This window comes from Tenrec ecaudatus, chromosome 13 (assembly GCF_050624435.1).
Source record: "Tenrec ecaudatus isolate mTenEca1 chromosome 13, mTenEca1.hap1, whole genome shotgun sequence".
Taxonomy (NCBI): Eukaryota; Metazoa; Chordata; class Mammalia; order Afrosoricida; family Tenrecidae; genus Tenrec; species Tenrec ecaudatus.
Window position 1 is genome coordinate 33,274,093 of NC_134542.1, and position 27,554 is coordinate 33,301,646.

At 45.2% G+C, this 27,554-nt stretch overlaps 1 protein-coding gene and 1 non-coding gene across 2 annotated transcripts in view; both read right to left on the reverse strand.

The window, feature by feature from the left end:
* The window catches only part of PARD3B (par-3 family cell polarity regulator beta), a 1,162,664-nt gene that overhangs the window by 90,813 nt on the left and 1,044,297 nt on the right, over positions 1-27,554 (reverse strand). The window lies entirely within an intron of this gene.
* LOC142425296 (small nucleolar RNA U13) lies at positions 12,386-12,489 on the reverse strand. The gene has a single exon (XR_012779642.1). It is a non-coding gene; the product is annotated as a small nucleolar RNA U13 (small nucleolar RNA).

Consider the following 27,554-nt stretch of genomic DNA (forward strand, 5'->3'; position numbering starts at 1 on the left):
TGATAGCAAGTATATTTTTACAGGCTCTAAAATATTATTCATCATGACCAGGAACTATTTCTCTTTCTTTTTTTTGTTCGTGGATGGAGAAACAAGCGCTGCTTCTATAAATCTTTGCACCTCCGAAGGTGCCAACATTAATTTTGTATAAATTATCCCTGTTAGAATGCCAAGGCATGATCACAAAGGGAAACTGGGAAGGCGGTCTGCCAGTGCCTTCGCGGCTCTGGCCACCATTTTTAACTCACTGATGATTGCTACACGTGTTGATTAATCATGGTGCTCCCGCTGCTGGAATGCATTTCCTGGAGGCGAAGCAAACGTTCATCGGGGGGAAAAATCCGAAAGAAGGAATGATAATCATCAGCCCATCCTTCCGCTGCTCTGTAATAACCCTGCGGTGGGTTTGCAAATCACGGCTCCTGATGATCTCCGCTAGCAGCTCTGAGCCGTTTCACGGGGAAAGAGGATCATCCATATGCATCAGATCACCAATTTGTCAATCAGTTTATCAGGCAATTAAATGCTCCCTAATCTCCTCCCTCGCTCTTTGGGGAGGTAGCAAGTGATGGCCCGCAGCGGGTTTCCGAGAGTGGCGTTAGGGACATCCACCTCCAGTTCCTCTCCCTGTCTCTGTCTGCTGCCTGGACGCTGGAATAAAGCTTCCGAGCCCGCAGCGGGCAAGACTGGCATTGACGGAGCCCGAGTATCAGGGCCCTTATTTCTCTCTCCTCACGAAGGCCATACCTCTGGTCGCTGGAGGGAAACTAAGGAATTGGATTTAGAGAGCCAGAGAACAGTTCTTAATACCTGCACTGTAGGAGGAGACAGGACACATGCAGAGGGCAGGATGGCAGGAGGAGGGACCCCCTGGGCAGTAGTCCCCTGGAGATGGGTTCAGCCTGGAGCTTCCAGAGTGCCTGGTCTCACAGGCCACACCACCACGCCTGTCCTGCTCAGAGTTTCCCTCCCAGGGCACTGCTTCTGATCCTTCATCCTAGGGTGTGGTTGGCCTCTCACTCTGAGTTGTCTGCAATGAGGAGCAGAGCAGCCGTGGCCACATTTGCAGCATCCTCCTTGGTTTAAGCGGAAAGACTCATTAGCATCACCGATGGTGAAAGATGTCGAGTCCCACGAGTTGGAAGAGATAAAATGCACCTGCATGGACAGTGCGCTGCCTTTTAGCACTGAGAGCGCATCCGAGTTTGTCCAGGTGGAGCTGCTGTTGCTGTTGTTTTCCTTCATTTTGTTTCAGATTCATTCAGCTTTGCCGGACCTTCTTCGGTGGGGATCACAGGCCATCCACAGCTATTGAAATCTGACCTTCCCCGTCACCACCCTGGACAACTTTCTGTTTCTCCCCCTCCCCTTCAGGCCCCTGGCTCCTAGCCCTTGCCCAGTACTATTTCATTACTTTAGGACTTCTCTGCAGGAGCCCCGCCATTGCCATCTTTCTTCTCTTTCTCCTCTAGCTTCTTGAATCATTCTGCACATGCGCCTGGTAGCCAATCCCGGAAAGGAGCTTCCAATACTCGCCTTCTGCATGGAAGGGGTGCTAGCGGCATAAGCAGTAAGCACCTCACAGCTAACCAGAAGGTGGTGGTTGGTAACAAGCCGGCTACTAGAAGGGACTAGGATGCTGGCCACCTGCTATGGTAAGGGCCTCGACCTAGGGACCCCGAGGGCCAGCTGGACTCAGGCACAGGCCGTTGTCATGAGTTGGGATGGATCAAACAGCACCACACGGCATTGGCAGCGCTGAGGGCACACATGTGAAACAGGTCACAGGGGATGATGTCAGAAAGGACTTCGATGTAGCTTCCATTCCTCTAGCCCAGTGGCCCTCCACTTTCCTCACACTGCGACCCTTGCATGTGCTTCCTCATGTGGGGGTGACCCCCCCACTCATAATATTATGTTCATTGCTACTTCGTCACTGTCATTTTGCTACTGTGATGAATCGGGCAGCCCCTGTGAAAGGGTCGTTTGACCCCCAGAGGGGTTGCGACCCACAGGTTGAGAACCGCGGCTCTAACCGAACACAGGCCTTTCTGCTCTACTTTAGTCCTTTCTATCTCACTCTTCATAAAAGCATAGTGATTTTCCAGTGGTTAAATATTTCCCGTTGTAAGCAGGAAAGAGAAGCTCAGGGATATTAAACAACTTCACCTCCCCAGGATGGAAGGCTTCCGACCTTTAGGGCCGAACAAGGCAGCGACCTTCAGACATCATGGAACTTTCCAAAGCAGAGTTTTCTTTAAACCTGACGCGACCAGTTAAAACTTTGTCAGTTGATTCCCCCATCTGATGCACACCGGACCTCATCCCGTTTTCTGTATTTTTGTATTGTTTGTTCATATAAGGGTTTATCTCAGAGGTGTCATGCCATTGGGGGTCACCTTCTTGAAGTTGCGTTATATGTTTTTCTGTGGTTCGGCATATGAGACCCAAGATTGATGAACCTATAGGGACAGCAAGTAGAATAAGGGGTTCCTTGGGGACGGGGGTGGGAGTGGTATTGTACAGTGGTGGTGGGGAGGTAAAAGGGAGACAATGTCAAGGAGTCAAGGGAGTAAAAGAATGCTTGGAAATGGATTATGGTAGCAGTTATGCAATCTGCTTGGCGTGATGGTGGAAGGATATGTGTATTAACTCCCAATTAATACATTTAAAAAGGGAGGGGGGCTCTGTCTTCATTGCATCTCTTGGAAGCCATACGTATGAGTGTCTCTCAAACTGTGGGGCACTATATGCACAGAAGATGTCACGTGAAGACTACTCAGTCCCGGGTGAAAGAGAGCACATGTGCGCTGTGCTTACTTCTAACGAATCCAAACCAGGTTCTGACTCAGTGATCTTCGAGGAAAGAGGAGAAATGCTCCACACAGATTCCAGGTTGTTAATCTGTCCAACAGGAGCAGCCAGCTGCATCTTTGTCCTGCAGAGCAGTGGGTGGGTTCAAGCTGCTGACCGAGACTTGGCCACGGGTTACCAGGGCTCCTTAGATGTCTCCTAGGCGGTCCTAATGCAGCTGAAGGCTCACGTTATTTGTTCATGGCATGAATGTGGAGCAACACCGAGTGGGGGAGGAAGTGCACACATAGGGAAAGGAGGCGCCCACAGTCAAGGACCCCTGAGCGGTGCAATGGTTAAGCACTCCCTGAAACGTTGGCCGTTCCAATCCATCCCCAGGTACCGTGACAGAACAGCCTGGTGACCCACCTCTGAAAGCTCACCGCTATGAAAACACTACAGAGGGGCCATCAAGCTTTACAACATGGACTCAGAATTCACTTAATAGTAACAATTTTGTAACATCAAAAACCTGAATTCCAAGTATGAATCTGTAGGCCAATGCAGTGCATGCTGCGGAAACCAGCAAAACTGAAATGGGGAAATTTTCAAAGAAGAAGAAGGGGGAGGAGGGGGGGGAGGAGGAGGAGGAGAAAATGAATCGACAAAATATCTAAGCCACTGACAGCACCTCAGCAGCCAGTCCGATTTCTACTAAGAGTGAACCGACGGCTACACAACAGGCACTCCGTGCAAAGCCAATCAAGCCAAGCCAAACCAAATGTGCTTAGGATGTGGGTCCCTTCTCTTGGCCCAAAGCTCCTGGAGCGTTGTAAACCGCAGTGTGGGTGGAGGCGGCTAGCAAAAGGCAGTACCCAAACATCTTAGAAGACCATGCTTTCTCCCAACGCGACTAGCAACTGGACTGTGGCAACTAGGAAGGGTTTCATATTACACAAGTGGCAGCTGTCAGGCGAGCATGGCGCTGGGGCTCCTGCCACGTGCTCTCGCGTGCCATTCGCCTGAATCGTGGGGTGGCAATGTGCGTCCCCTCTGGACTGCATCGCTCATGCTTCCCAGGGAGGGTGGTGGTACCTTTCTCTGCCTGCGTATACCAAGCTGGCCATTGGTACAGTTTCCCTGTGATCTGGTATTATCTTTCATTCGTGCTACCAGATGGATAGCAGATGGGTAATTGTTGCCAGGGCCTCTGTCTAAGTCCACCCCAGAGCCCATGGGCATCGGCCTGTCAGTTAGCCGCCTCTAAAATGATGTTTCAAAGACAGACTCCTCAAAACCACACGCATCTGCTCCCTACTCTAATGACCCTTAAGAACGAGAGAGCGGGAAGAAGAGGACTTGTCGACATGCTTCCCTCTGACGAGTTGGCACATGTGTGAGCAAGAGGGCGAATAACCGGATAGTGGTTTGTGGACGCCAAACTCGTTTCTAGCTAATGGCATCTCCGAAAAGCCACCCCCTCACACAGCCATGTCAGTAGAGAAAGTGACATAGAATCAATACGTTCCTCTTCAGCGATAGCCTCACAATATAGAGTCTTATTCCAGAAGGGCAGGTTTTACATAACTCTTTCTGCGGAAGAAGGAGACAAAGATGAGGGGGAAGGAAAATCAACAAGAAATCTCAGCGTTTTCAAAGGCCCAGATGATTCCCCCCTCCGCTCCGCCGCCCCCGCGTGCTCTCTGGGGGAAATAGTGCAGAGTATGGAAAAAAGGAGAGAGAAAAAGCAGGGGTGGGGAAGGGAGTCTGTTGGTAAGAACTCCTTCCTAATCTGTAAACTGATGGCTGGTCATCAGGTCCAGCAAGTTACACACACACACACACACACACACACACACACACACACACGCACACACACACACACACACATTCCCAGCATCCACCACAGCAGCTCATTATCCAAGTTTATTTCCCAAACCAATTCTACAGAAAGTGACACTTTCTAACCATTCGCTCGTGCAAGATTGTCCGCTGTTGTTTTCCACAGACATCAAAGTTTCTCCCCAATCCATGTTCTCTCCCTGGAGAAACTCTGACACATGGGTCACCTGTTCCCGCAGGTTACTATGGAAACACTTTCCTTGCAGGTCATCCACTTACAAAGGTAATATTTGCATGAAAATATGTTGGAACTTAATTTTAAAAAATATATATACTCAAGTGGGGTCCTGTCACCATATTGCATTATGTACGATTCCAAAAGCTCCGAACACGCAAGGGCTTCGCCTACAAAAACGCTTGGCTTGGGTGCTCACCCTATAGATGCAATTGCCAGCAAGGCGGGTAAGCTATTTGGAGCACTGTCAAAGACAGCAAACAAAATTAATTGTGCCGCCAAAGAGAACGTTAGCAGGGCCTCAGCCACTGGCATTTGTTGAACCTCACTGTGCTAATTTGCGGAGGATTTAGGTTGGCATCGTCTCCGACGCTGAGAGAGAGGAGGTAGAGAGGAACACAGGGCAGGGGTTCGTGGGTGCGTGTCTCGGCTGTCTCGTGCTGCTGTAACAGAAATATACCAGGGGTGGCCTGGACAAACGACACGTACGTTCTCACAGTTCATGGTTCACACTCTCCGCCTGGACTGAGGGTGCAGCTCTGGGGGAAGGCTTTCCCTGTGGATCCAGGGGAAGCTCCTTGCCTCTGGCTTTTTGGCCTCTTGATGGTCTTCAGGAGACACAATGTCCGGGGCCCCCATTCTACTCCTTTCTCTGACCTCATCTCTCTTTTTCTATTTCAAACGGGACTGGCTTAAATACACCGGCACAAATATGGTACCTTTGCATCAAAACCAAAACCAAAAATCGTTTCAAGTAGGATTCTAGCCACATGCTTAGGGATTCACATTTATACTGCATCTTCTGGGGAAACAGCATTCAATGTATAAGACCATGTTCCTTCCCTGGGTTTGAGGATTGCTAGATGATTCTGCCTCAGTTTATCCAGGGAGGCCACCGAGAATGCAACTTTGTAAACACTTGCTGAGAAGCAGTCAAACATGCAGGAGCAGGCTGGGCCTAACACAGGGCACACTCCTCTGGTAAGAAGTGATTCACTCTCACTTCCTGGAGCAGACAGGAAGCAGTGGAGAAGAACTGCGAGACACAGGGTGATGATGTTGCTCCGGTAGCTGGGTAAGCCTTGATGGAGATTGTTGGGACTGGGAAAATACAGGAAATGGGCACATAACCCCTGACTAGTATGGGTAGGCAACTCAAAACCCAACGCATTGCCAGTGAGTTGATTCTGCTCCACAGCACCCCTAGAGAGGGTTTCTGAGGCTGCACATCTTTCTGGGGGCAGATTGCCTTCTCTTTCTCTGACCATGTGGCTGGTGGTTAGCATGGCTAACAGGACGCTATGTAATGTGCCTTCTGGTTCCCTTGCGCGTTGTAGCTTCTGACTGTTTGCAAGGTCCTGGCAGGGTCAGAATCTGTTCATCACGGACCACAAGGAAGAACCCAACACGTTCTGAGCACACCATGCAAGGGCTGTCAGCTCCTCGAAGAAGGCAATTAGCTGAGGCCTATGCTTTAGGGCAGAGCGAGCTAGACCTCCCGTGTGAGCACCATTCGGTCAGGGCTTCGGTACTCCTGTGATGAGCACACGAGAGCTTCGGCCCCTCTCGTTTTCCTGAGAGAGACCCAGAGGCAACGCTGCACAGCATTTGTTAAGGACGTCCTTCCTACAATAAGGCCTTATGGGACTCCAAGAGCAGAAAGGAGGAGGGTGCGATGGAGATTGGAGCAGACTGTGATGGAGGGTATGTCCTTGCCTGTCTTTATGCACTGATGCTGAAGCAGCGGAGGTCTAATGGCTGAACTCTGAGGGATGCTATGTGGCCCAGGAGGCTGGAAGCAGCCCGGTTTTAATGGCTCTGGTTAGTTATCGCCTCAGAGAAGACTGCTTGATATGCTGTAGCCACCTGGAACTGAAACATTAATGATTTGTTTTACCACCATCCCCAAACCATCATCCCCCTACATAAAATAAGGAAGAGCAAAGCTCTCTTCTTCGATCATTGCTGTTGGTCACGTGCCACAGAGTCAAACACCCGACTGCAGTCAGACACCACTTGTGTACTTTCTTTCCTGTGTCGCAGGCCAGACCCTCTCCTTCACAGGAAGGTTAGGTTGAAGTGGCAGGAGTTTTGCTAACCAACACTTCTTGTTTACCTGTATGTATAGTGTGTGTGTGTGTTTATGTTTCCAAATAGATTGTTTAATTATCTGCTCCATGATCTTCCTTGACGCTGTACTTCATTGCATCAAGCATATCAATCAATAAGAAATGAATGCCATTCTGAAAACTGATTTATTCAAGGTAACTTTCATTACAGTTCCCCTTGCTGAGCCCACTGAGGGTCTCATGCTGGCGCTGCTTTATTTATAGCGACAAGATTCTCATCCATTTGCTCACTACCTTGATAGCCAAGGAGAGGTTCAATGGCCACTTGTCATTGAGGATTTGTCTAGAAAACTAAGAACAACTCCCCTTGAAGCAAGTCTGACTCATAGTAACCCTTTAGGGTAGAACAACTCCTTGAGATTTTCAAGACTGTAAATCTTTGTAAGAGCAGACAGCCTCCTATTTCTCTCTTGGTGAGGTTGATGAGTTCGAACTCCTCAGCTCATGGTCAGCCATCCAATGTGCAACCAACTACACCACCGAGGCTCCTTTGTACCTCGAAAGGGGTGTGGTTCTACGAGCACATGAATCATTGACCATTGAGTGAAAAAAATACTATCGTGGTTGATCAGGAGAAGTCCTATGTGGGTGCCATTTCTGAACAGTAGAAATTAAAGGCGGTGAAGTTGTGTTTGGGTTGTTGCACGTCTCAGGGGACGTAAAGGATACACTGATGCAAGAACTGTCATAGACAAAGTGCTGAGCTAAAGTTCAGTGGTGAGCTTCTAAGCAGAAACTTTTTCCATGTGAATTAATTCAGCGTCTTACATGCCTCCCCTCACCAGAACTGACTGAGGTGGTAAAATGGAACGAGGCATCTGTCATGTTTGCTTCCAAGTTGACAATGGAAATATGATGAGGCACTACGTGCCATACACAGGCGATGGGCAGTTTGACATCACAGTTGAGCTTGCTAGCAAGCCGGAGAATCTCACTTCCGGCACAGAAGCTCATGTGCTACAACAGGGCAGGGTTCTAGTGGGCACAGAAATGCTGTCAGAAACTTTAGGGAAGAGGGGCGTGAAACGGCCATGTTTTGTCAAAAGCCTCTTTCACAGATCATGTTGTCCGGGATCTAACCTGGGGATCTCTTTGGGAGACTCTATTCTGCAAGTCAGTTTTGATATGAGTTGAAACCATATTTATTTTTGCAGTTTTCATTGTCATTGCTTTTCATTATAAATTTGATCTCTATTTGCCTCTGGGGATAGGAACTATTATATATCATCTTATAGATGGATTTTAATACAGATATAGAAAACAATGCGGGTATTGGCGTTTGGTCAGTCATGGAAATAAATCCACGTGTGGAAGGTTCTGGATCACCTACATTTTTACTGCGGCTGAAGACTGTCCCGTCAAACTATTCACAAGAGTCCTCTCTATAGCCTTTTTCTGAGCTGCAACATTTTGTGAAGTACATATGACTAATGATAAGATGTATGTAAAACAGGCGGACAGGTATGAGTGCGATCTTTCGTCACTCAAATATGAAGGAGCTCCAGAAAGTCCATGGAAAAATGGGATTCAACGATAATGGAATTTTTCCACGAAATTTTTGAGGCCTCCTCGCAGGTCGTAAATTGGAGGGGCACTCGTAATGAGATGAGCTTTGTAGCGACCAGGTTTTTCTGACTTTGGGGCAAAAGTCTGTTCTCAACAGGTAGCCGCTGACCGGGCCAGGCAGGAATGACTCTATGAGGGATACACATCCATAGCCCCAAACAGGGGCCCACGTGTGGCTGGGGACACAGTGGGACACAGATGAGATGGGTCTGGGCAGAAAGGAAAGACTGTCAACTACGAAGCCGATGCACGTTGACAATTTTCAAGACACCTGACAGACTGGCGAGGAATGAGATCAAGTTCAGGTGGGAGATCAGTCCAGGCCAGGGATTCCACTAGGGATTGTATATTTAGAGTGTTGGAGGTGCTGGAAGTACTGGCCTCCGGGAACGTCTGTTGCTCATGAGAAGGAGAGTCACAGGCCCTGGGAGGGGAGGCCCATAAAAATCATAGCAGGCTGGCCTGTGTCTCAGGGAGCCTTTGAGAAAGGATTCCTCAGATTTCTGTGGGAAAGAGCCACAGATCCCAGCGTGAAGCTGAACCTACAGGTAGAACTTCAGTAATCTGCAGGGATGGAGGGAGAAGAGGTCAGGGAATCAGTCAGGTGCCTTTAATATTTTTTGGGGGGGATGGGGTTGCCCCAAATGCTGGTAAATACTCATTCATGTGAGAAAGGATGGGTCTTTGATAATGCCAGGCCTCGTGCGCAGTTGTAGACCCACAGCGAGAATTTCGTACTGTATTATAAATGCAATTTCTCTTATTAGATTACCATCCACACTACAGAGCACAGTGTGGAAACTAACTAATAAAGCCACGCAACCAATATGTCTGTGTCTGTGGCAGGGACTTTATTTTTCATTTTAAACAATTATAACAATGAGGCTTGACAGGAACAAAAAACCCGAAACTTTTATATATGCACAGATAATTGCATCTACATCACACCCAGCATTACCTTCTAATTATTTTTCACATCTTTGATGTAAAAAGAGTAAAAAGGATGGGGGGAAAAAACCAGGAACTCAACCTCTGATATTCTGTGGCCTTTTCACCCTCGATGCACTGGAGCTTGGCTGCCGTGTCACCAGCAACCCAGCCTTGCTTGTTCTCGCTTTGCCCCCGTTTACAGAGCCGCTCTGCAGAATGGCCAGGAAAGCCATCGGCATGGGAGCAGAAAGGACACCTGGTTCCCACCCCGTGTGCACAGTTTGATGGCATGTGAATAGGGAAGCCGCTGCTGGAAATGACAGCCTTTGCCATCGAAAGAAAGGGTCCTGAGGACGGCCCCGGCTCCTTCAGAAGGGCCTTTCTCGGGGGAATGTTAAAGGTGGGCATCGCATTTGGGACTCCTTGGCTCATGGGCACAGGCAATGAACTTCTGACCGCAGGGCTCCTGCTGAAATGACCGGCGGTATGCAAAACGGGTGGGGGGACACGCGTGCCCGTACTAGCCTTGAGGAGAGTCTGCTAGAAATGGGCCAAGCGGAAGGGAGGGCGTGGGGCCAGCTCACAAGCATCCTTCATCCGTGGGAGAGGTCCAAACAGTCCCACCTTGAAGGGTGAGACCAGAGGAGAGGTCTGGCAAGATGAACACCCAGATTGTCTCTCGCCTCTGGAGTGGCAAGATCCCTACACAGCACATGTGGCAAGCGCACTGTGCTCCAGGTGCCGCGGGAGGGACACCGCTGCAGGGGCAGAGATACGGCACCTCTCCGAGAAGGAAGGGGGTCACCCAGGAGACCTGAAAGGCTGCCAGCTTAGCCCCCCCAGAAGATGCCCCGTGATCTGCTTGTGTACAGACTGTAGTCAAAAAAACTCTCTCTGGACAGCTTAGCTCATGCTGTTCCTATGAGCTGCAATCGATTCATGGACAACCAACAGAAGCAACCCAGTTTAAGAACGAGTGTGCTAAAGGAAAACAAGCGATCAGCTCTCCAATTGTCACCTGCCTTCGTGACTGCTCACTGGAATGTCAGCATTTCAAAAGCACCAGCCAAGCCTCAGGAGAAACACGTGGCTCGCTACGCCCCAGAAGAGTTATCCTTCTGGACACCCGCAGGGGCAGTTCTCCCCTGTCTCTACAGGGTCGCTGTGAGTCAAGATTGACTCGATGGCACTGAGTTTGTTTGTTGTTTGCTTTTTGGAATATCAGCACTGATTTGATGGCAGTGAGTTTGGGGGGATGGCAGGGGAGGTTTGGGTGAACATGGGAAGCTAACAGTAATGGGTTCAAGAACAAGAAAATAGTCTACAGTGGATGGTGGTGATGATTGTACATCGCTTTTAAATCTAGTTAAACCACTACATTGTAGTGTGTGAGTTATAGCAGTAAAACTGTTCAACACTGAATTCAAATCTGAGAATGAAGGGTGGATACAGGTAACACAGGATGAGGGGCAGAGCCGTCCTCCTGTCTAACGCTTACACCAACAGCCATCTGAGAAACTCAGCAGAGGCCAACTTCCCCTCCTGCCAGTGCTTAGAATTCCAATTCCCTTCCTGAAGGGTGAAGGTGGACAGCTTCCAAACAGGTGTGAATTTACATCACCCAGCCTTCCTACTAGGGATGAGGTCAAGTGTCTACAACCATTCAGGTAGAAGTGAGGAGTCAAGGGAATTTCAACCTTCTCATTAAAAAACAACATGAAGCTTGCTCTTAAGTAAGAAAACAGAACAAAGACAACAGGAACTCTGGACAGAAAGAACTCAATGGGAACTTAGGAAAATGAATGAAAAGCGAGTAGCTCCGAGAGAAAGCTTGGCGATGATTTTGAACATTACAAACAATGGATCGAGCGAAGAAGGAAGACAAATCACACCAGCGTTGGGTTTCTCCTTCGCCAACTAGAAAATCAAAATACAAAAATGAAAACGTCCTGGGAAAACCCCAGGGATGCAGACAAGTATATCAGGGGCTGTGATGAGTTTTGAGACACATAAATGTATAAAGAACACTATCAGATTTGAAGGGTCTAGAAATACATATCCTTCCTGGAGAGAAATATCTCAAAAAGGTAAGCAGATTAGCTGAGAGATGAATGAAGATAAAGAACTCATGAGTGGAGAAGTCCTAGCCAAAAGGGGCTGGTGTCAGACAATGAATGTAATCCCTGGATACTAGGAAACATGTCACGTAAAAATAGTAAGGGAGAAGATAGACATTCTTCTTGAAAGACCTAACTGGACCCCAAATATCACAGGTTGAAAAATGCGAAGACGAGTCATGATAATATTCGGTAATCTCCTTTGAGATGGAAGAACTCAAGAGAAATGATTTCACTTTTTGATGCTCAGAAAATAAGCTGAAGGAGGTTTTTATAAAGCTAGTGACATTGAAATTAGGAAATAAAATAGTCAAAGAAAATGTTGTAAATGGTCCCAAATTAAGCAAACGCAGAAAGGCATGTATAACTGAAAGTAATAAGGAAACAGTAGACAACAAAGTCCCGTGATTATAACAAATACGGACGTGGGAAACGTCTCAGGAGGAGGAGCCTCAGCCCGGACAAACAACACCGTCCCACTGCTCACTGAAGGACCAGACATCAACACTGTGATGCCCAGAGCTGTCAGAAGCAGAACAGTAGCCAGAGACGTGGATGTTTCATTTAGCTGTCTTCGACAGACCAAGAGGACAATGAATAAATACACAGAAACACCAGAGCAATAAAGTGAATGAACTCTCTCTTCACTGTCAGAACTAACTCTTTGTACAATGCTACATACAAAACTTCCTTCCAATGGGGTGGAATCACATTTTCTGCTCTTTCAGTGAAAAACTGACTCGTCCTCTTTCTTTTCTTTTTTTTTTTTTTCCTGTCAGATGGGTAATGTGCCCACGTCGTAACAAGTATTATGGGAGGCACACGTCACATAGGCGCGTGAGAACCCGATCATCATGTTTATGAACTGGAAAAGGATCATCGTCCTCTTTCTTTCAGTGAAAAACTGCTGTTAAATTATTACTTATATACTTGAGTATAAGCCGACCTAAAATTTTCAAAATTTTAGTTTGAAAATTTCATGTAGGCTTGTATTCAAATATATAGATATTTTAATTTTTAAAAATCATTTTATTAGGGGCTCATACAACTCTTATCAGAATCCATACATACATCCATGTGCCAAGCACATATGTATATATGTTGCCATCATCATTTTTTAAAGATCGTTTTAGTGGGGGCTCTTACAACTCTTGTTAAAATCCATACATCAATTGTATCAGACATATTTGTACATATATGGCCATTGTTCTTTTCTAGACATTTACTTTCTATCGAGTCCTTAGGATCAACTCCCCCTTCCCAATTGGGGCCTCTTGATAGAGTACAGATTGTTATTATTTTCATATCTCACACCAACTGCGATCTCCCTTCCCCTCTGGTTTCTATTGTTCTTGCCCCTGGAGGGTGTGTGCGGTCATGTGCCATTCAGTGCGAGAGGTAACCCCTTCCTCCCCTCCTATCCCCCCCTTCCCCCAACCCTTTGGTATCGCTATTCCCATTTCTGTCCCTGGGTTCCGTGTGTCATGTGAAAAGCCATCTTTTAAAAAAGTAAACTTATGGTCTTAGAAATCACTTTTGGTCACAGCAGAAATAAAATATTTAATTTCAGAATATCTAAAAAATAAAGAATATTAACATATTAAAACTTCTGTAATATATCAAAGCTAAATCTAGAAGCAAATTCATCACACTTAGGTGATACTGTTATTGAACATGAGTAAAAGATTAATTAAATAAATGAAATATTTGGTTCTGGAAGTTATTGTTCTAAAATTTATTGTTGTAAAAACATATGTCATAGAAAGTAGAGAAAGTTATTAAATATATTTAAAAACAGAAACTACACTAAGAGTTTGAAAATCTCAGTGAAAAGATGTTTTAGAAGGAATATAAAATTTACAAAAATTCAGTAAGAGCAAACTTTTTTTTTTTTTTTAACAATCTCCAGTTTCAGAAAGAAAACTTGAAAAAGAATTACCCACAGTAAAGTGTTGGGCTAACTGGTTTTATGAATGGGTTATTTGAAAGTCTGATGATGCAAGAATCACTAGACTATGTAGAAACTGTGATGAAGTGTAGAAACAGACGCAAAGGTATTCAGAGCCCTTTATAAAGGTAATATAGCCCTTTTATATGAAAGTGCTACAATATACGGAAACCAGCAAGAGAACTGGATAACAATTTCACTTACAAGTACAGACACAAAATCACAAATGAAACCCTGTCACTTGGGTGCTTAGCAACCCATCATCGCTCTATTCTAAATGAATCAGGCAGCATATGAGTGAAAGTTTAGTGGGTTTTTTTTCCAGCAAAGGTTGTTCATTATTAGAAACTTGATATATTTAATTCACCGCATGAACCTAAAAGAAAAAAATGTCAGATGATCACTTTGATAGACGTTTCAAAGGCATCTCACATTTTCTCATCTGTTTGCTCAAACATGAAAGCTTCTCTCTGCCTCCTGTATCGTACAGTTAAGAGCCTAGTGACAAAATCGGAAAACATTCTGAATGATAGTCATCAGCAAAGGCTTAATATTCTTCAAATCAAGAGCATTTAGCAAGAGCATAAGGCAAATCTTGCAATAGGAAAAATGAAAAACCAACAAAAGGAGGAAAATATGTGACAAATTAACATACAACACACTAAAGGTTCAGGGTTAGTTGTCACTAGAATGAAAACAGAATAATCAATATTTACTCTAAAATTGGTAAAAACCGCACATACAGTTTTAATGGTGCGATGAGACACGCACAAAACAGGCCGCTTATCTTGCTAATTGCCTTCATGAGTACACTAGACTGCGGAGAAGGATATACATGTTAGCAGCAAGTTCAGTAATTTGTATCAAAATGTTTATTAAGATGTCATAGTCTTATAAGAAATAGTCTAACTTGATTTATGTTGAAGAAATAATAAATAAGAGCACAAAGATTTATTCAATGAATTATCATACTTAGAAAATAATACTAAAATAAATGCACAGTAATAATAAAGTGATCAATCAATTATGGAATAGTCTTTCTACAACATACTGTGCAGACATTAGGTTTATAGTTTAAAAAATGTAATAGTATTGAAAATGCTAATAATATAACAGGTAATAATTAACAGTGTATAGAATGCTCCCATTTAATTACCACTATATGTGATATGGGAGAAAAGGGAAGGCTTTCTACTCCTGTAAAGAGTTGAGTCTCAGACACCCACAGGGGTCACTCTGCCCTGTCTTGGTCTGAGTTGGCCTCGACTCGGTGACAGTGAGTTTGGTTTGTGTGTTGTTTCTGGTTTTATATGTGATACAGGGTGGCATGGTGGTTATGCATTTGGCTGCTAACTGCAAGGACAGCAGAAAAGTAAAAAGAAATAGAGGAAAGAACTAGGAGGCAAAGGGCATTTATTGAGATCTAAATACAGGCACATGCAGATGTAAATTTATTTATATATGATGAGGGGGAACTAGATCTATGTACACAGATTTATAGGTTTAGTATTAAGGAAACCAGTGGGCATTGGGCCCCTACTCAAATACTCCCTCAACACAAGAACACTTTGTTCTAACAATTCGACAGTCTGGGATGCTAACCTTCCTGACGTGATCACTGAAGACGATGGCTGCGTAAGCAAATGTGGTGAAGAAAGCTGATGGTACCTGGATATCAAACAATATAGCATCTGGGGTTTTCAAGGCCTGAAGATAAACAAGTGGCCATCTAGCTGAGATACAACAAAGTCCACACGGAAGAAGCACACCCGCCTGTGAGATCAGGAGGTGTCAAAGGGATCAGATATCAGGCATCAAAGACAAAAAACAAACAAACAATATCATTATAAATGAGGGGAAGTGTAGAGTGGGCACCCAGGGCCCATCTGTGGGCAGTTGGACATTCCCTTGCAGAAGGGTGATGGGAAGGAGACGAGCCAGTCAGAGTGCAGTGCAGCAATGATGAAACATACAACTCTCCTCTAGTTCTTGAATGCTTCCTCCCGCAACTATCATAATCCCAATTCTACCTGACAAAGCTGGCTGGACTGGAGGATGTACACTGGTATAGATGGGAACTGGAAACACAGGGAATCCAGGACAGATGAACCCTTCAGGACCAGTGGTGAGAGTAGCAATACTGGGAGGATGGAGGGGAGGTGAGAGAGAAAGGATTTACATATAACCTACAAGGATCTACATATAACCTCCTCTCTGGGGGACAAACAGCAGAGAAGTGAGTGAAGGGAGATGTCGGATGGTATAAGATATGACAAAGTAATACTAATTTATAAATTATCAAGGGTTCATGGGGGCGGGGAGGGAGGGAAAAATGAGGAGCTGCTACCAAGGCTCAAGTAGAAAGCAATTGTCTTGATAATGATGTGGGAAACAAATGTACAAAAGCTCTTGACACAATGGATATATGTGGTGAGTTGTACAAGCCCCCAATAAAATTATTTAATAAAAAAAGAAAAGAAACCACTTAATCTATTACTAGGGAGAAAGATGGGCCTTCTTACTCTTGTAAAGAATCACAGCCTCAGAAGCTTCCAGGGGCTGTTCTCCCTGTCCTATCGGGTCTCCACAGTCAGCACTGATGAGGCAGCAGGGAGTTTGGAGACTATAGGATATGCAGGTATGCGTGCATGCAAGGGTGTGTGTAGGTGTGCAAGAAAATACTCCAAAAGATACAGTATTCATTTGTTAGGTTGTCAGATAATGTATGATTTCAATTTTCATTTGAATAATTCTATTAGCCTTTTTTTCAAAGCACGTGTATTATTTTTATAATAAAATAAATATAACATGAAAAGGAAAAATATGAAGGCAGTGGTCAGGACACTAAGGAAGCCTGGAAAGGAGGAACCCGTGCAGCATAAGTTGCCTGGCCTCTGACATCCTTTGGCTCTATGGCTATAGCTCTTTTGAAATCTTTAAGCTTTATAAGCCATGGCTTAATAAACTGCAATTAATTTGATTGCATATATCTGCAAGGGAAATATGAGTTGTGATTTTCCATATTCTATTTTCTACTGATGACACTCATTTGCTGATTGGGGGAAAGACTGATAAACAATAATGAAATATAATTAAAATACATGTAAATAGTATATGTGCTTCTCTATATATGTATATTGATATAGACCTGCATGAATATAAAGGTGTAATCAGGAAAAGCAAACTGTGCTATTCATTAGATTTTTCAGATAAGATTTATGCAACAGTATTTGTGCAATAGAAGTTGTAAGCCTCTAGTTTGTGACAGGCACCATATGATTTTTATAAATACCATGTGAAACTAAACAGAGAGGTGACTGAGTCTAGAGTAGACTTTTACTTAAAATCTAAACTCCATAGGAAAAAACACAATTTGTATCATGATCCAGTGTGTGCGTGTGTACCCTGCATGGATACAAAGCAGAACTCTTGCCCATTCATGTTACCATGTGTTCTGATACCTTCTAGTTGATGCCACATCATCTAGAAATGCTGACTGAGACCCACTCCTTGACTTTATAATCATCTAATGTGCTGGGACTCACTGTTTAAAATGCCGGTTGATTGCCATCTTACCAATGGAGACAGACATACTGCACAAACACTCACTTTCTCAAAGAGAGATGTCTCTCCTCAAAACAAACAAACAAACAAACAAATCATCACAGCACACCTGATAAACCATGTGAAATTTATCCAAATATCACAAATAGAAGTGGTTCAGCAGAAAGGTCTGCCAATCTACTGAAAACCCTGCGACTGTCACACGGTGGTTTACTTGATATGGCTTGTGCTAGACAGTCTTGGTAACTCTCACCAAATAACACCTCCTTTTCCCTGGTGGGTGTGGGTAAGAGAAGATGAGGAAAGATACTGATAGGAGTATATGATTCAGTTGTGAGACTTGTTAACAAGGTTACTGGTGAGTGCCACCCTGCTGGGCATAAAATGAGTTCATTAGGGAGCAGGAAGGGGGAGGTGTTCCACTACTACATAATGAAAACATCAGGAGTAGAGCACTTCTTTTGAGCCCGAGATAGCCTGTTTGTTGTACCTCCCTTCCCAGCAGCAGATTGGTAGAATCAAGAGATGGGTCATGAGATAGAGCAGTGGACTTACAGGACCAGGAAACAAAAAAGTGCAGTGTCTGGTTGAGTGGGTATCCCCAGACACCCAGCGATTGGGTCAGCTGACCCATGGAGGTAGAGCTGAGCCCTTTTGGGCTAAGGCCTATGGTAGAGTGGTATGCCCTTTGGGAATTTACTGGCAGCCCTAAAAAGAGCGGTGTAACATTGCCTGGGCAGGACAGAGGTCAGACCTACAGACTGAGGTCCAGAGAGAGGCCTGCTGTGGGCACAGCAGGGAAGAGGCTAGCTTGACTGAACATATCTTGAGAATTTCTCACCTGGATTATAACACGTCAACTTCCACAATCAACATCATCAGCATGAGTATGGTGAGTTCACTGTGACCACTGCACTGAACTGCCTAACCCAGCTGAGACGTAGAGAAGTGCTTTGGGAAGGCTGGTGTGAGAATCAGTAAGGAAGATTGGAAGGCGGAGGCGTGTCTGACTTCAGCCGCACAGGAGTCAGCCTTGGGCATTTGTTGAAGATAGGGGTGGTTCTTGATCTCGTGAAGTCAGAGAAGGTTTGTCACTGTCTCAATAGCCTTTTTCTGCAGAAGGTCAACTCAGAGGCACTTGGGGTGTCCATGAGCCTGTCTGAACTGACAACTCATTTTGAATAGCTTTCTTGGAGGTGAAGTGTCCCAACTGCAGGGGGAGGGTGGTGTGGCGTAGAGACCCGAAGCCCATTTGCAGACAATTGGACATCCCTTCACAGGAGGGTCACAAGGAAGAGATGAGCCAGTCAGGGGGCAGTATAGCACCAATGAAACACACAACTTTCCTCTAGTTCTTTAAGGCTCCCCCCCACCACTATCATGACTTCAATTTCACCTTACAAATCTGACTAGACCAGAACATGCACACTGCTACAGATAAGAGCCGGAAACACAGGGAATCCAGGACAGCTAAGCCCCTCAGGAATATAGATACCAGGAGGGGAAGGAGAAGGTGGGGGAAGAAAGGGGGAATAGCTCACAAGGATCCACATATAACCCCATCCCAGGGGGGCAAAGAGCAGAAAGTGGGTGAAGGGAGACAGCAGACAATGTAAGATATGAAGAAAATAATTTATAATTTATCAAGTGTTCATGAGAGAGGGAAGATGGGGGAGAGAGGAAAAATGAGGAGCGGATATCAAGGGCTCAAGTAGAAAGAACATGCTTTGAAATGATGATGGCAACATATGTACAAATGTGCTTGACACAGTGGATGGATGGATGGATTGTGATGAGAGCTGTAAGAGCCCCAGTAAAGGTCGTTAATAAAAAATAAAAAAAGAAAAGGAGATGCCCATCCAAGGGAAAACATCACCAGAGGGCCCCATAGCTATCTTGTGAGTCTCTGGCTAATCTCCTTCCGAAGTACTTAGTATTTGTTTGTTTGGGTTTTTTTCTGCACAATGATTGTCAAATATATATTTATATTGCAGCTTCTTTGTTTCTACCTCCCTTTCCTCATCCACTCATGGACCCTGAGAGTCGAGACAATTTCCGGCATAAAGCTGACCCCGAATGAAGGTTGAAGGCGTGGATGCACACACGTTAAACACAGAAACTTGCCACCGTAGACTCTGGGATTTCGCGGCTCAATCCTAGGGACCAAGCGAGGTACAGCAATGGAAAGGACTTAATTCTCTTAACTCATCAGAGGGCAGTAAAAGGGTTTCAACTGCTAGTGGCATTTCTTCTCATTTTACATTCCATATCTGTTTTATTTACCACTTCATTTATAATGATTTGTATGGTGTTTGTCTTAAGCTAAGGGCTCAGAAATGATGTTTTTAGAATAAATCATTATTGAATTAAAAATTCAAGAAATTGATGAAAGTCTCAAGAGCTTCTAAATGAGAAGACGCTCCAATTCTTGATAAATGGAGCTGTGGAATCAGTTGAGGACACTATTAAATGCTGTGAACAAATATCAGTTCATTCCTATTTTCACCCCCCCTGATTCTGTATTTAAAGATCAGATTCTTTCATCTTATATACTAGTACATTCATTTATATTTAGCAAGGAGAGAGTTACCCACTTACGGGTCTTAGGAAATTTCAACATAGTTCTTAAACCGCAGGTAAACCTCAAAGTCTCAACCCCATAGCATTTTTCTTTTCCAATCACCTATTTAAGTACTAGGTTAAAACAGTTCTTCCTGCCATCATTCATATTAATTGTGAGGCCATAATTCCTTCTTCGGGAATGTGAGTCTCTGATTCCCTCGAAACCACATTTGCAGACAGCCCATCACTGCTGAAGTGCTGCCTGGCCATTTAAACCTGGGAAATGGCTGTAATGGGAATTGCATGGAAAACAGGAAACCAGGGCCCTACTCCACAAGTGAAGAAAAACAAAAGGAAATGATAGATAGAAAAATTAAAATTCAAAGAGAGCTGCTATTCAGGAGCAATCTGGGGCTGGCAATTAGCGATGGTGGCAAGGAAAACTGAAGCAGTGTCAGCGTCGCCCATGGTTGGAGGGTATCCACGACTGTAGACGGAGGGAGCCGGAAGGTGCGTGAGAGAAAAGACGTCAGATTTCGACGGGGAAAGCCTCGCTCATACACCATCTCCTACTGATTCTCTGAAGGAGCAACTTTAACAAAACATTAAATCTTCACACACACACACACACACACACACTCACTCACAATGCTCTTCCTTCTGTGTTGCTGTGTGTGGTGTAGCCGCTCTTCAGTTTACAAATATATCCAGGAACCCATGAACGACTGTGAAAACACATTTCCCTCATGCGTGCTGCGTGGGCTTCGCTGGGTGAGAGATGACACGAATTGAGCTGAATCATTTGAAGAAAGTTTCATGGAGAAAGAGCCAAGTACTCTATTACTTTACACGAGTCGTGTCTTAAAAGTATTGAAATGATTTCTCATTGGCTTGTGATAACAACATTATACCCTTTCTTCTTAGATCCTTTGCTTGAATAAAAGATGTTTTCCTGTCAGACTAGCGGAAATTTGGTGGTATGCAGTTTTGTACTGAAACACTCTAAAAATTAGCATGGCGAGTTCAAAGCTGTGGAATGAAACGCAAAAGAAGTGAATGGAATTCATAGGAGGATCAACTCGCAGAGGTCGGGCTACGATTGGATTCAGAAGTGACCGTTCTCACAGAGAAGGGCTATTCCAACGGTGCTGTGTGATGCTCAGTGTTCTAGGATTTCTCTTTGACTCAAGCCTTCTTCCTGTCTGTTTCAGAGCGGGGCTCTCTGTGAATTTTCTTTCTCCCCAAACACCACACTGGTTGACCATTTAATAAGAACCAAATGATGTTAAATTCTCGAATGACTCAGACACAATCATGTCCTTACATGGAAAGAGCAAGATGGCTACCTCCCTGTCGTGATTGGGTGGGTTCAGTTTGGAAGCTGTGCAAGGGGCTATTACGGGGGACTGGGCTCAAACAGAAATATGGCTTACATGTTTTCCGGGTTACAGGAAGACTTCTGCTATAAATACCTGCTAGGTGGACTTGCATGATCTTCCACTACAAACATCTTCGTTTGTTATTTTTTAGAATGTAGAATCCAACGTCTATTTTAAGACCTTTGAAAGAAAACGTATTTTGCTGATTTTAAACAGCTTTAAGGACATTTTAGGAAATCTGGAATTCATAGGAGCTTCTGCTATGGTTTTACCAATATTATATAAAATGGTCATTTCTCCCATTGCACTTGAAGAAAAGAATGCTATTATTGTAGAAAGTGGAATTTGGGGTTTTAAATATGATCCAACACAAACGGCTGTGGCTGGGGGAACTTAACCTATTTCTACACTCAACATCCTGAGCTGGAATTAATTGCTCATTAGAAGCAGAAAGAGTTCTTTTTCTCAGGCTAATGCAAAACGAGCATAGGATATAGTTTTTGGACATCTTATGGAACAATAATGCGGTTCTGAACTTTCTTTTACGCTTTTTAGCGTTTGGCTGTTTTTATTTAGGCTTGGTTTTGAGCCTGAGGAAGTCTAACTGATCTGATTGACTGAAGCATACAAAGAGTGATTTTTATTTTGATCTTTTCAGAGAACTGATCAAAGAATCCCAGCATTTGGTTTTGGCTCAACACTACTGAATTACACACACACACACACACACACACACAATGAAGAGTGGTAATTAAAGAGCAGTTCAGCAGTGGAAAGCACACGTCTTCAAGTGCTTATGAATGACACTCAGAGCCTTGCTTTGACTCCAAACATCTGACGTAGAAGCTGCTCGCCTCCTTCCCTTCCACTTTCCCTGGGAGGGAGGGAGCTCTGATTTGAAAGCCAGTTTAGCCAATGGTGGTGCGAACACAGCAGGGTAAGGTGGGAGGCCTTCCAATCTCTGGCTCCTCGTTTGTGGGGTAAGATCTAAGACAACTGCTTCACAGGATTGCTAGACAGATTAATTCACATAGGGGATTCACACAGCAGTCAGCACCGTGCCAATGACGCCACTGTTGTATTAATCTGGGCATAGCAACATTTATGGAAAAATAATTTGCGTCTATTCTCTTCGTATTTCCTCCCTCCCTCATCTCTGAAACCATTCACTAGACCTTTGTATTTCTGTGCTGCTCCTAGCCCACTTTCCGCGGGTCTTTGGTCTTAACAGAAGCTCGTTAAAGCGATTAGGTGTGCCCCCAGGGTCAGGGAGGAAAGGAGTGGACTTTTGAAGGGAAAAAAAATGCATGTGGGGAGGGAAATGAACGTTGACCTTTTGACCAATGGACTCTTGCAGACGTTCTTGACATCCAGGCCTGACAGTTACCAGCTGGAGGGACTATGGGACGTTGGGTTGGAGTTACAATGGCAACAGGAAGTAACCATGGACCGATGTCCTCCCACAATGCTCTGCACGTTGTACCCTATTCCAGGTCTCTGGTCTAAGCAAAGAAATTAGGAGCTCCAGTAGGGACTGAATTCTTGCTGGGTTATTGGCTTGCCTTCCATCTACTAACTCAGTCTGCGCACCACTAGAAGAACATCTACATTTCACAGAACAGTTGCTACACGTCAGCTCTCCTCTCAGCACGGTCCACCCAACAGCGCGGCCGGGCAGCCCTTTCTCAGACCAAGAAGGCTGGGTGGCCAGTGGGTTGAACAAATTACCCCAGGTTACTTGGTACGCGGTGGCTCCTGGATTCAGACCCCAACGAGCCAGCTCAGATACTGAAGCTCTTCAGGACGGCGACAAAATTCTTCCCTCGCCTGCTACATTTCTAATTCTAAGATTCAGTCAATCCTCAAGAAGAGCAGGACTGGAATGGAAGTGAAGTCCTTTGGCCAATGCCCCCACTCGGGTGGTTTCTCTACTAGCCACCCTGCTGACAGCGGAATCTCCTGTCTTGCAGGTAGGTCCTTAAGACACTCTGCGTAGAAGTGCTGGGCCCTTCCAGGGAGAAGCAGGGGGAGCAGATCTTAAGACCAACGCTTAGTCCATACGCCAGTGTCTTCCACCCGACCCAGGCCTCCGATTGTCCAGAAAGGAACATATAATCTCATGCCCTGCCCTCCCCAGGCCCACGTGAGAAGCAAATGGTACATTGAGAAAACATCTGGGAGAACGTGGCTTCTGTTTTTGGACAGAGGGGAGTTAGCGGGGAGGGGTGGGAAGAACTCAGAATCCCAGAAGTCGAGGGGACTACATGATCCAGGGAGCCCCAGTTCAGGGAGCCCTATTGTATTTCGGTCACTGCTCCTTGTCTGTGGCTCTTGCAGCCAGGGAAGGCTTCATTTCGGCCACTTAATAGAGCAGGACAAGGACTCAAAGGTTGGGCCCCAACGAAAGGACAGCTGTAGGTTAGAGGACAGCCTGGGGGAAGAGTTCCAGGCAGGGATGGTTGAGGTATTCTGGAGCCTGTTAGTTGCAGCAACTGGCCTTGGGCCACAAAGGCCAGACTGAAAACCAAAAGGCTTCCCTTGCGGGACATGAGGGCCAGTTCACCTGAGAAGTCAGAGGTTTTCTCAAGGTAAGATCACTGCCCAGGGCACACGGGCCAGACTGGGTAGACCTGGGCAAGCGTGGGTGCTTTAGACGGAAGGAAGGAAGGAAGGAAGGAAGGAAGGAAGGAAGGAAGGAAGGAAGGAAGGGAGGGAGGGAGGGAGGGAGGGAGGGAGGGAGGGAGGGAGGGAGGGAGGAAAAAGATATTAGTGCAGAGGAAACCATAGGCTGGCGGAAGAGCCAAAAGGAAGCCCAGCTATACCCGATGAGTCTCACGCGCTCGCCTGCACACTATTCCTGGGGGTAGATTCCAGGATCCCCTCTGGTCCCTTCTCTGGACTTCTCCTACAGTGTTGGAATATTTGCACTCAGAGTTGATTCAATCTCTTTTTTAGAAAAGGGAACTCACTTGGGAGTATGTTAAAGCCAGATTAATTGTCTTCTCCCCCCAACCCCCAAAGAAATGAGGTAAGTAGCACTGAAACATTGAAACTTTTATGGGGAGGGGGCAGATAAACAACTCTGAACTCCTGAGCACTTTCCTGCAAGGGCTGGCTTAAGCCACCCAGAGGGTTTTGTGTGTGTGTGTGTCGGGTGGGGGGGGGGGAGCAGTTACAGGGTCATTGAAGCTGAGAAACAAACTTCTTCAAGGTTGGGAGCTAGAAAAGGTGGAATGGGCATCTTGTCTCCAAAGTATGTCCAGAAAAGAGAAGACAAAGAAATTGCCTTATTCTCTCCCCCTCCCCTCCTTGGCCCAGATGGCTGCCTGCTCCAGTCCCTGGGCTCTTGGTCTGTGATTGAAACAAGGTCTTGGATTTCCGTGTGCTTTCCCAGGCTGACCCGGTGCCCTAACCAGTGGGAAAATCCATTCTCAGCTCCAAGTAGCCAACTTCCAAATGGAATTCTAGAATGCAGTTTGCTACTCTGCTAGGGATTGTCTCTAAACATGGTGCCTCCATTCAAAGTGGTTTCTGCTTTGTTTAAAAGGCAGACATTTACTCCCAGGTCTAATTTCCGAGACTGTCTCTTATATAACTGACAGGTCAGGAAGTGCCTGTGAAAGCCACGGAGAAATGTCAACAGAGATAAAATTATTAACACCCCCACAATAATCCAATTTATTTCATCTTGTTTTCTCAATGATTTCTCTACTTCCTGAAACTTAGGTGAACAAATCCCAACTCCTGCCATAGTATTAGGTATTTCATGATCCTTTGAGTTCAATCAAGCCTCAGGCCTTTACCCATTCCACTCAATTCACAGACACAGGGGGCCACTCCTTCCCTCTTCTCCGCCTTGGTACCTCTTGGATCCTTCTGCTCGGCTGTTCAGGAGATCCTAGGAACCAGGAGCTGTTGATGGCATCAAACACTGGGAAAGGACTGTACACGAAACTCTGAGGGGCTCGTATTCTGACACAGGCTTGGGTACTGCCTGGCAGGTGTCCACCTTCAAGGGTCTCTGTAGGCAGCCCTGGATGCGCTCCTTTGCCACCCCATCCCACCTTTCGAAGCTTTTAAGAATAGAGTATGTGTTGTCCCACAACAATAATTCATGAAGATAGAAATAGAGTGGTTCTTCCCAGAGAAAGAACTGCATGTTTAGTTCCTTTCAAACAATTCTATTCCCTCTCCCAAGGGCAAATTCCTGGGTCTGGGAGGATTAAAGTGTTGCTTGTTAATTTAAATCAAAATCCAGAGGTCTGGTGACTTCCTGTGAAGAACTCAGGGGAGGGTTCAAGTTTCCTGGGGGAGCCCAAAGCCACCCTTCCAGTAGATGCTAACAACCACCTAGTAGATCAAAAACATCACCACGTCTTTATCCTTCTACAGAGCCAACCATGGAAACAAAATTAGGATGGATCTATATTTTTTTCAATGAAAAACAGGAAACTATATCAAGGGAAAGGTCTTTTCTCAAAAATCTAAGAGGAGGAGGAGGAGGAGGAACATTTATATGACTCTTAGAAGGAAAGGATGTAGAGGAGAACTCTTCATTGTAGCCAGCATCCGTTTTCCCCTCCCTTATAAAGAGCACCATGATGCTCATTGAGGCTGGCTGACTCCTAATATATACTCATTCATGGAGTCTGGGGGAGGGGGTGGAGATGGGGAGGTGCTCATTCTACTTCTGTCTTCATAGGTCGACTTATTTCTGGTCATTAGGCGTCCTATACTTCTTGGGTCCGGGGAGTGGTTCAGTGTCAGGTGACTGAGGCTGAAACAGTCAGGTGAATGACCACTGTGAGTAATGACAGTTCTAGATGTTTCCTGTAGATACTGGGGGAAGACTATTGGAATTGCCGAGTTTGAGCTGCTGGGGCACGTCTCCTTGAGAATGCCTGCCAGAGAGCAGTGAAGTTAAAGGATGAAGGTACAGCTGGATCCAACTTTGCCTGAAGCCTACTTCTTCTGAACTTTACAAGTTAGCTAAGCCAATGCACTTTCCTTTCTTTTGGAAGGAATTTAGCATTAGGCTTCTGTCTTTTCAATAGAAACTCACCGACTAATCTAGGAATGCCCATCCATGTCCTCAGCTTTTTATGCCATTTAAGGAGCAGATATGGAAAACACACAGAAATATCATGGTATGGGCCAGCGACAGCATGGACTCACTTTTCTTTGTCCTCATGTTTAGGAAACAGCCTACTACTGGTTTTTGTGCTTCTTATGTGACTCTGTTTTCTACCACAAATCCTTTCTTAAGATGACTGGCATCATTTCAGCATCCTTGTTCTAACTTTGCGCTGAATGATGAACGTACCCGATGTGTCTTTCATTAGCCAAGCATCTTCCCTCCAGTTGGCTCTTAAGCCGTCTTCATAATCTCTCAGAATGGTTTCATCTGCCCAGCCATCCCTTTGCTCCAAACTTGACCGACCTGACACAGTCTCCAGTAACAGAGAGCGAGATTACCATGGGCTCGATGACAGTGCAATCTAGCTGACCATGCTTGCATGAAGATGTTTGAACACCCGCTTCCATCTGGTAACCAACTCGCCTCCTCTCCCCACACACAAGCCTATAAACATCGCACTAATTTAACCCCAGAGTGTAAAAGGGGTCGGCGATTGGTATGTGCCATATACCTCTGAACAAAATAGACAGTAATCAATGGTTTAATATGAATATGTTTAGAGAACTCCACAGATACCCCATTTCCCAAATTACTTATAGGATATTCATGCTACTGTTAAGTAGGGAGAGACATTTTATCTGCTAATAAAAAAAAAAAGTAGCCTATTGCCAGAGGTGACAGTCTTAACAAGTTTTACAGAAAATAAAATACTGGCTGATAACAGATATTATGTTTCCTTTTGGCAAACATTAACACTTCACAGCTAGCATATCTGACTGACTTACTGGAGCCTCTACAGACTTGCCAGGTTTCACTTGCAGTCATTGAAATGCTTGCCACTTGTTCTTGCTGTTTTTCGGAGCCTAGATGGGAAAACTGCTCCCAAACAGACTGGCTGCAAAGATTTTTAAGGTACCATGACCAGATTGATAAACCTTGCAGTCTGTGTTTGTTCATTTATTTCAAAACCAAATGTCCTTTAGGGATAAAAAATAAGACAACAACAACAAAAGTATCAGATACCCATGTGAAAGAGGGAAAGTATGTTGGCTCAGGCAGCTTCCAAATTGTCTCCATAGCTTCCTCAGTTCCTAACTACATGCCCCGATGCCAACCGATTTACCTGCTCTCTCTGAGCTCACAGAGAGGTGAAGCCCTTCGGTCCTACCACTTATCACACACATGATTGTTTTTTAATTTTTTGGACTTGGCTTCCACGTCTGTTGTTCTGGCTAGACTGTGAGTCCTTCCAAGGTAGAGATGCTATCGTCTTCTTATGTTACCACCACCTGGCTCATTCTAAGACCAAGCAAATATTTGTTGAAATTGAATAGAGGGTTGGAAAGGGGGAG